Source organism: Dryobates pubescens, chromosome 2 (assembly GCF_014839835.1).
Source record: "Dryobates pubescens isolate bDryPub1 chromosome 2, bDryPub1.pri, whole genome shotgun sequence".
NCBI lineage: Eukaryota > Metazoa > Chordata > Aves > Piciformes > Picidae > Dryobates > Dryobates pubescens.
The window spans coordinates 42,207,994-42,218,960 of NC_071613.1; positions in this window are offsets into that span (position 1 = coordinate 42,207,994).

Below are 10,967 nucleotides of genomic sequence, written 5' to 3' on the forward strand. Positions count from 1 at the left end.
CAAACTTTGTAGCTCCTTCAGACAAGTCTAAACTCCATGAAATGTTCTCAGAGAAAACTTGACCCACGTGTTTTGTGTAGTTTAAGAAGCTGCTATTACATAAGGAGTGTAGAGAGGAAACAGAGGTTTTCTTTGAGATTTACAACAAATAGCAGTTTAAACAAAGTTCAATTAGTCTGCTTGCCTCTTACCACTCCTTACTGCTGCTTTTCATCAAGGCTCCTGCAGCTAGTGCTGTTACTTAACATTCTCAGGTTGCAAAGCGCCAGTGATGCTAATGGGTTTTGCAGTTGTGCACTTTGCTTTAATTTTAGAGCTGGATTCTCCAAGAAGCTCTGTGCTGTGTCTGCTTTACCCTTCTTTGAAATTGCTGTGGCATGCTAGTATCAGTAAGGGAGGGCTGGCTAGTATTAAGATATATGTCCTTGTCTTCTAAAGAGATGCTCTTACCAAGAGCTTACACACTTCCATCTCTGTGTAGTCAAGCTCCTATTCTGTTACTGTGTAATCTGGAATCATAGTACTGTTAATATAAGGAAAATGGGCATTGAAATCTCAACTGTTAATTAAGACTTGCCTAAATTTTGGGAACATGTCACTTGTCCTGGAAAAGGTTTCTGTCGTGTGTGCTGCCATTTTAATTGTTGCTGCAAGATCACCCATGCTGTTTGGCAAGTAAAAATGGCACAGCTCAAATATATGGCCATAAAAATACTCGTGCAAAGTCTTACAATATTGCAGATGCTGTATGTGAACTTCTGGTGAAATCAAGAATTCCATGTACTGGTGGTAGAAGGGGTCTAGTTTTGGGAGTAAAATAGAAGCAAGCATCCCACAGCTCTGAAGCTGAAATTTTGAGGAGTTCAGAAAGCTGGTAGTAGTAACTGGCTTTTCTTCCACTGCTTATATGAGGCAGACTTTGTATAGTTGGGTTTTTGGTTTGGTTTTTGGGTTTGATGGTGGGGGTTTTTGGGGTGGTGGTGGTGGGGTTTGGGGTTTTGTATGTTTGCTTTTTTAGAAAAGCAACAGAAAATGTTAAGCAAAGGGAATTAACTAGGAGATGTGGATATAAGAAGACTAAGCCAAGAAACTGTAAAAGAAAAGGTGTGAAAGATACGTGAACTCTCCTAAAAATGGCTATTGTCTCCAAAAATTAAGCCCTCTTTCTCTCTGATAAAGTGATTAAAGGAAAAAATACAAGTAGCAAATGTCCAAAATGAGTTTCTAGTTTAAATTTATACACAATTTAAAGAGAGATTTTTCTCAAATGGTTTATTTGTGTTATTATCCTACATTTTCTAGATAACACAAAAAAACCCCATTTCTCATAACTTAACTTTTACACAAATTTAATGGTTGCTGCTACATGAAGCTTTAGTGGATAATAATGCAGGAGAAGTGCCACCTAGGTACTTTCCTCAGAATTCCTACTGACATCCAAGAAAGCAAAGTCTGGTTCACATACTTTTTCCCCTATCCTTAAAATTCTGGTTTCTTTTCATGGAGATGATCTCAGTCTGTTTAATGGTCAAACCCATAAAACTGACAGAAATACAGCAAGGCTGAGAGCTAGGCAGTTTTCTTGAAGACAACCTTGTATGGGTGTCTGTTCCTCTTGCAGTTCCCAGGAAGAAGGATCTTCAGAGGTGGCTTTCAAGAGAGAAATGTCCACCCAGGTGGCATGTGAGTGAAGAATGTTCCCCTGTAGTATTGCCACAAGGGCTTCATTTGAAGTGTAGTGGTCCTTCAGAAAACATCACTTTTTTATTACAGTAGGCCACTGTTATCCCCCCTTTTCACACTGAGGTAATTTCCTGAACCTGACAGATAAGTTGGTGGCAGGGCTGACTGCAAAGCTGTGGAGACTATTGCCCTACCTGGTAAACTGGTGGTGTTGGGAGAGGTGGTGCTGGAAATGGAGCCTACTGCTCTTGTTTTGCCTTTGGCCATAGCAGTTGTGAAACAATTGTGACAAAGTGTGGCTTGGGTAGGAGTGAATTAAAATGTATGAATCAAGTCATCATAACTGAATCACAGACAGCTTTCATTAAAGGAACAAAGGAAAAGAATCCATCCCAGAGTGAGTACTGCTATATGCAGCCATTGTGGGCATCATTAAAACAACTGTAGGCATCTCCACTATGTGGAAATGCAATTCCTACCAAGCTGCAGATGCTGAGACAAGTATGTGGGCCATATTCTGCAACTGTAGCAGGTGTGATTACGTTAATATAAAAATGATCAAGTTGCAGACAATCTGCCATCCACACATCCTATTCTTCCTTGGTTTCATTCATCCCACTTGGGAGTGTGCATAACTGAAAGGCAGAACACACTGGTAAGCAGAGGAATGCTGATGTAGGAAGATGTAATTAAGATCTCAGAATTAGGTGAACACTGTCAGGAAGAGAGGGAAGCTGAATTTGGTTGTTGCCATAACTAGACTTAAGAAGAGAAAACCAATGTAATTATTCTCTAAGAATTGGTATGTTATGCAAGTGAAATCTGAAGGAGCTGAAAAATGGCTTATGGATATTTGCTGGGCTTCTTTTTCATTGACAATATATCACAGCACGTTAGAGATTGGAAGGGACCTCCAGAGATCATCAGGTCCAACTTCCTGCCAAAGCAGGAACACCTAGGGTAGTTCACACATGAATGTATCCAGACGGGTTTTGAATATGTCCAGGAGACTCCACCATCTCTCTCTTCAAGCTGCTCAAACTGCCAAATCTGTAAAGTGTAGAAAATTGCTAAAATTTGGCTAGAAATCAGTTTGTCTTTCCCACCCGGGGGGGCGGGGGGGGGGGAGAAAAAAAAAAAAAGGAGCCAAGCTCTTAAACTTCATGGCTAGAAATGAACACTGAAGTGTCTCAGCAGCTGGGAGCTCTCACTGTCCTCAGTCAGAACATGTTCACCATGATGTATCCTGATCTACAATCTTCAGAGAAAGAGTGCACTTAAAAACTCAAGTCTGCATCCAAAAATGCTCTTTAGAAAACACAGCAAGCCCAGATGTATTTGTATTTCCCCCCACCTTAGTCTTTCTTTAGTCCTTCCTGCAGGAACCATTTGTGGTACTGTATACTTACAGTGTATTTAATAGAATGTCACCTCTGCCTTAAAGTGTAACAAGAAGCTTCCTATGTATGTCAGTAATGAAGCATATTGTGCCTAAGTTTTGAAAAAAGAGTTGTCCCTGAAATCATGAGAATAGAAGGAAATTTTTTTCTTTATGGCTGACTTTCCAGCCTTTCATCATCTGGAAGTGGGGTCCTTTTGCAGTCCCAATGTGGTTACTCAGAGCGCCTAGCTGCTTTGTTCTGCAGGAGCATTGCTGTGTTAATGTAGTCAAGGCATTAATGAGTAACAGGTGAAGCTGTGTCCCCCTCTGTGTGTGGCCAAGCTACTTCTGCTGTAGAAGTCTTGCAAAACAGCAGATCTCATTGAGATGACTAATAGTATTTAGAAAACATAAGACACTGTGAGCCAAATCCCAGGCTCACAGTCCCAGCAGTTCTTGCAGAAGAAATGTTAAGAAAGGACATGCAAGATCCTAACAACTTTTTGCTAGTAACTGTATAGTGGTGTAATGCAGACCTGCTGACTGCTGGTAGCTTGCTTTCTATCACTGGCTGCAATAATTTTCCAGTGAGAATGGTTTTTCTTCATTCTCTGTTCCTTTTCATTTCCCCTTGCTCTGCCATTCTTAATTGCCTCTGCTGCCAGCTGACTCATCTTGCAAGCTGTGTCAGCTCGCTCAGGATTTGTGAACCTTTTGGACTTTCACTTGCTGCTTGCACTTTCATTTGCACTACCTACTTACTTCTGTGGTGCTCATTAGCCAATCACCACAGCAGCTTGAACATCTTTTGTTTTATTAGGTTTAGTCTACATGATTTTGCAAAGAAAAATTCCTTTGACTAAACGGCAATGAGGCATTGTGGTTAAGAATCTTATTGTTTTGCCACACAAAAAGAGAATTTAATATTACTTTTGAGTTTTCCATTTGGCATTCCTGTTTGAAAGACTTATTTCTAACTTGCTGTCTGTGGCACCCAGTTCACTTTTGATCTTAATTAGCCTCTGTAATCACTTTTGAGATGCTGCTATTCCCCTTTGAGCCAGTAGTAATTTTGCTTCATGTTCCTGAAAATTGTAGGGAATTTTGTACACTTCTGTGTCCTGGTGATGTATTGTGACCTAGGAAATAACAAGTAATGTATCATTAACTGCTTGTACTGAGGTTGACTGAGCTCAGGCATGCCTGTGTTAGACTTCAGGGCTGCTGTGCAGAGACGCTGCACGCTGGCTTTGAGAACGGTGTCTTTTCAAGTTGCTCGTATTGCCAGTTCTACTAATGAGTTTATGGATGTCTTTTAATCACCTGCCACTGAGCAGAAGCAGTGGGGTCTATTGGGTTTTGTCTGATGAAAAAACCACTCACTTTTGACAAAAGTTGGGGTTTTTTTGGAATGACACTTGCAAGAATGAGGGGCTTGAAAGGCAGAAGAAAAGCCAAAGCAAGGAAAATAATCCCATGTTCCTTAAATTTTCTAAATCTTGGTATTGTTGCTAAACTGTGTACTGCACAAGAATTGGAATGCACTTTTGCAAGCAATTGCAGTTGATTTCTAGGTTATTTCTTTACCTGGGCTAAGCTTTGCAGATCTAGCAGTAAGCACAGATACTTAGCTGCTCTTGAGTTATATTTTGTGACTGTGTTATGTACAGTAAAACTCCTATCTGTTCAGTAAGTACCCAAGTAGTCACCCTTTCTATCACTTCTATCACATCTGCACACCCCTTGTGTGTACCCATGTTCCAGGCACTCCAAGTAACTCCAAGCTTCTGCTTCAGTTCCCTTACCCACACTGATTCCTCTCCCATGCTTTGTTGGACTGAAGGCAATTACTGCACAGCCACCAGAGATTTCATGGAGGAGCCCCTGATTTAAAGGAGTTGAGAGCTTAATAAGGTGGTTCCACTAAACAACATGTGACAGTTCAGTATCATGCTGACCCTACCAGGTATGCCTGTCTAAAAAGCCCATGCTAGCACCTATTTCCAGACAAAGGAAATTGTGGAGTTCAGGTACTACAAATATAACTGTCAATATCAACATGAATCAGCCTGAGACTGAAGCCATAATTTGTGATGTAAAAAGTAGAAGTGGAATTTCCAGAAGTGAAAACTAGTAAATTGCTCCACTGTGACTATGAATAGATTTAATGAATGTAAAGTTAAAACTATAATCCTCTTATACTATTGTATAGCTAAATTCCTTCTTAAACAACAAGTAAATGACTATATGGCTGAAGAGCAGCCAGACAGAAAGGGACCTGGGGGGTACTGATTGATAGTAGGCTGAACATGAGCCAGCAGTGTGCCCAGGTGGCCAAGAAGGCCAGTGGCATACTGGCCTGTATCAGGAACGGTGTGGCCAGCAGGAGCAGGGAGGTTACTCTGCCCTGGTACTCAGCACTGGTTAGGCCACACCGTGAGTACTGTGTCCAGTTCTGGGCCCCTCAGTTTAGGAAAGATGTTGACTTGCTGGAATGTGTCCTGAGAAGGGCAACAAAGCTGGGGAGGGCTTTGGAGCACAAGCCCTATGAGGAGAGGCTGAGGGAGATGGGGTTGCTTGGCTTGGAGAAGAGGAGGCTCAGGGCAGACCTTCTTGCTGTCTACAACTACCTGAAGGGAAGTTGTAGCCAGGTGGGGGTTGGTCTCTTCTTCCAGGCAACCAGAACAAGAGGACACAGTCTCAAACTGTGCCAGGGGAGGTTTAGGCTGCATGATAGGAAGAAGTTCTTCATAGAAAGAATGATTGGCCATTGGAATGGGCTGCCCAGGGAGGTGGTGGAGTCACCGTCACTGGAGGCATTTAGGAAGAGACTTGATGGGGTGCTTGGTGCCATGGTTTAGTTGATTAGGTGGTGTTGGCTGATAGGTTGGACTCGATGATCTCGAAGGTCTCTTCCAACCTGGTTAATTCCATTCTATTCTATATAATGAAACACTGGATCTGTTTCTCAGGGCAGAGATAAAATTAAGATCCAGCCGTGTGGTAAATAATGATGCTGGGATTTGGGGGGAAAAAAAATTATTTTTTTAAATTCATTTCCTGACTAGTCTGGAGACCTCTATAAATATTTCAGAAAACAGAGCTAGGGAAGAATTACTCTGTAGATAGTTTTGCTTGTGAGATCTTTTCTCATATGGGATGAACTCCACTGCCTCAGCGACTGTGTTATAAAAGCGTATTATATAATTCTCTGTAGATACCCACAGACAGATGTATTTGTGGTTTTTAGAAACTTCATGTAATTTAGGCATAAAACTTGAAGTGTGTTTTATAGTTCCTCATTAATAATAGTTGAGAATTATGCTCATCTAAGGCAGCACACATAAATTCTTAATGTTCAGACATTCCTTATACGCCTGTGCTGGTTAGAAGTTGCCATACAAAAATAAAAGGCAGTGATCCCAAAGGTTTATTGTTTTTATACATTCTTTTAAGCAATTTGGAAAATTATGTTCATCCCCTAGCACTTCTTTCCCTTCTGCTTCCATGCTTTTCCATCTAATCTAAAGATACAACAGTGAATATTGAAAAAGTCAAATCTGACAAGACAAACTGTCTATTGACGAAGCTTTCTTTAAGCACAGCAGCAACTTATAAAAGGAAGTGCTGAATCTGTTATTTTATGGAGCTTAGAAATCCAGCTAATTATTTTCAGTCACAGTTTACAGATCCTAATAGTGTTCACTTGTATCTTCTTCACTTGTGAAGATGGCTGTGGCACAGTTGCAGCTGGCCAGATGAAACCTCAATTTTTGTATGTTGGCTCTACACCTATGAAGCAGGTGTTTAAAGCCTAGCTTTCCTAGCCAGAACATCATGTGCGTTGCAAATGAAAGTCATGCTTTAGCAATTGCAATTTGAACTGTGAAAACAATTAGTTCATTTTTTTCCTAACTTTCCAGCAGCTGAACTGGATGTGTAGGGCCATGAAAATGCAAAAGTTTTAGTCCAAGAACAGAATAAGAATGACTGGGGTTTCTTTCTCAGTGATGAACAAGGGACAGTGGGTGCAAGGTGAAGCATTGGAGGTTCCGCACAGACATGAGGAAAAGCTTATTGCTCTCTACAACTACCTGAAGGGAGGTTGGAGACAGGCAGAGGTTGGTCTCTTCTCCCAGGCAACCAGCACCAGAACAAGAGGACACAGTCTCAGGCTGTGCCAGGGGAGGTCTGGCTGGAGGTTAGGAAGAAGTTGTACACAGAGAGAGTGATTGCCCATTGGAATGGGCTGCCTGGGGAGGTGATGGAATCACCATCATTGGAGGTGTTCAGGAGGAGACTTGATAGGGTGCTTGGTTGCATGGCTTAGTTGATTAGGTGGGTTGGATGATAGGTTGGATGCGATGGTCTTGAAGGTCTCTTCCAACCTGGCTTATTCTATTCTATTCTATTATGTGAGGGTGACAGAGCAGTGGAACAGGCTGCCCAGAGAGGTTGTGAAGTCTCCTTCTCTGGAGACCTGCAAAATATTCCTGTGTGACCTACTCTAGGTGGTGCTGCTCTGACAGATGCTTGCACTAGATGATCTTTTGAGGTCCCTTTCAACCTCTAACATTTGGTGATTCTGTGGTTCTGTGATTTTCTGCATATTTGGGATTTCATGCAGTGAGTATTAAAGAATCTGGGCTGAGACCTCACAATACATGGATCAAGAAACAGTACATTTTCTTCTAGAGTCCTGTGGTGACCAGATCTGGTTTTCTGTTTATGCAGTGAGCAGGGGGGAAAAAAACCAACCAACTAAATGGAAAAGAAACAAATAAAAACCCCAAACCAACCAAAAAAAACCCAACACTACCAAAACAAATGCGATGCCATGCTCTGCATTAGCAGTCTGGCTGGCACACATGCATACTGTTTCCTTGATCCATATGCACAATTGCTCACACTGAAGAAGTGTTATGTGGAGATCCCAAAGGTAAGTTTTCTGTGGCTGTCTCTGAAGTTTCTTGTATTTTGAGACTGGAAACAGTTTGATGCAGCTTTGAACCTTGCAGAATACTGTGTGTGCATGTTATGGGATCAGATGTGACAAAATTCCTTTCCCTTCACTGAATGTTTTTATCTTGGACTTTCAGATTTGATGTCTGGTATGAAAGAATTGTTCCTTACTTGGTACTTTATGGTTATCAGATGCAAGTTGGCTTCAGCTGAAACTGTGGATATGAAAGCCTCTGGAAAAAAACTAGACCTACAATACCATTTTTGTTTCATGGTGTTGCTCTTGTTTTAATCTTACAGTTTCTGCTGAGTTTTGCCTTGAATGTTTTAAATGGAGCCCATATTGATGGCTAAATCCAGTAGAGGTGCTCACCTAAAACCAGCAGAAGGCATGACTGATAGCAATGTGTTACTTGGCTGGCAGAATTCAGCAAGGGTCTGGAAATGACCCAGTCATGCTGCTTGGACCTTGCTCAGCCATCCATTTGCCACTGCTGGATCTGTGAAGGGGATCATTCTGTTCATCTGCTCTGACCTGCCTGAAGCTACACTGCGAGGATCAAACCCATTGCAATGTGCAGCTGGGATGTCCTTTTAATGACTGGCTGGAGAAGGTGACACTGCATTGTGTAAAATGACAGGGTGCATGTTGAGGAAGTGGACCTGTGCTAAATTGTCTCTTCAGTCTTGCAACTTGTAGGTTTAAACCATAATCTGGAGATTATGTGAAGGAGCGCATTGCAGGCAAGGACTGATGAGGGGGATCCTACTGTTGTTAAACTGTGTCATGGTGCAGGAGGAAATCCAGAAATCATGGGTCTAGAAGGGTAAGAGGCAAAAGGAGCCTTCTGGTAGGTTAAAGGGGATGGAGCCTAAGCTGCTTGTATCATGCAATCCAAGGAATATTTACATCATATTCTCATTATTGCTGATGTGGAAAGTGTTTAACTCCTTGGCATGCAAGAGACTGAAACCAAGTAATTCCCTGAGGTGGATAACCTAACCACCAAGCACTAATTGGGCTCTCCTTGGACAGATTATATTCAGCAGTGTGGAACAGTGTCCCCCTCTGCCTGCTTCTTAAGTCTTATTTTGCCTTTGGTTTTCTTATAATGTTGGCTTCCTAGGAAAAACAAACAAACAAAATCCAAAGCAATTTACTGCTATTAAAATGGGTTAAAGATGGCAGAAAGACTGCTACATTTCTTGATTATGATACTAAAACACCTTTCTGTAGCCTGTGGCACAGAAGTATGGTCACTTCATATGTCTTTTACAATATTCTGTCTTTCCAATGGTATTTGTTAGCACTTCATAGCTTTAAGTTGGTCTCTATCCAATCTGTCAAAGGGCTTGCAATATAAATTTCCCATTGCACAAACAGGTGCCCTGAAAAGCAATGTGTACAATACAGATCATTGCTGTCCTTTAATATGTGCATCCATCATGCCATCATAAACTCATCAGGTGTTTTATAATTCAGCTACTCGAAGTTCTTCCATTCCGCAGTTGGTAGATGGCTTCACAGGCTGTCAGCTATGAAACAGTGATTCCCTGGTTTAAAAATGAAACTGCTCTGTTCAATGTTCCTATAAATAATGTAAGGAAATCCACAAATTTAGAGTTCTTTATTTACCCCTTTTCTGATTATAATAGATAATATTGTGGACTAAGGAGCAGTGATCTGTCAGCCAAAGAACATGACAGGTAAGCTTCCATGTGTCAGAAGTGAGCTTGGTGTGCCTCTTGGCAGGCAGTCACTCACATGAGCACTGACAGCAAGTCAGTAAGCATCTGTGCTTGAGTAAGTCCTGCCCAGTGAGGATAACGCTTGGCATTCCCTCTGAAAGAGCAATATTTTTCAGGAATTCAGCAAATCACACAGATTTTGAGGACATGAGTGCTTTTCCTGGGATTAACAGGCTGAGCTAAGTTGTAGTCTGAGATTCTTTGGTCCAGCAAATGTTACATCTGCCACTCATAATACTTAGTGGATTTTTAAATGCCAGGGCAATGCTGGTAGGAAAAATAGTAACTAGCAGGAGGGCCTGGTTAATGGGAGTCTAACCAAGGGGAAGGGAGACCAGTTTGAGGTATTTAGAAGAATCACTGCACATCTACAATGATCACCTACTGGGCAACTTGATCTAGTGGAAAGTGTCCCTGCCCATGGCAGGGTGATTGGAACTAGATGATCCTTGAGCTCCCTTCCAACCCTGACAACTCTGTGATTCTCTTATAGCCAGCTAGGAATTACAGGCATCAACATTATGGCACTTGTAGACCAGCGAGGTCCTACCTGTGACTCAAATAATTTGACAATATAAAATTCAATCCCTCTGGCTAAAGAATCTCCTTCACCTCAATTAGAAATTATTCTCCTTCTACTCTCTTTGTATGGGATAGAAGAAATGTCACTATTATAACTTCCATGGATACATCCCAGAGGATGCGATGGGGACAGCATGCCTCAGTTTTCAGTGTTCAATGAGAGCTGCATGCAAGCTTATTTCATTCCTGTTGGACATGTACAGAGGTGCTGGGAAGAGGCTTAACCCATTAGAGAACATTAATATGGCACAATCTGAAAAGTTTGAAAACTACCACTGAAAGCTTTGTTATGTCACTGCTGAAGATACTGTCTGCAGAAGTGTTTTTAGCTTCTCTGCCCTTTCAACATTACTTTGGGTGATTCTCGTGTGGATGCTACTATTTTTAATCTAAATAGACATTATATCTCCTGGTATTCCCAGTTGGAGATGTTGTTTGTCCTCCTGGGCTTACATGTTGTGGAGTGGCCATTAAGAATCACCTGGGTTACCATAGAGGTGTCTGTGTTTTAATGATAACAAAGTGATTTCTGTCCTTTATAGGGCATATGCTCCTGTCACTGAGAGAATAATAGGAGGTTATCAAATGAAAGAGTCCAGTCTGGTTGGTT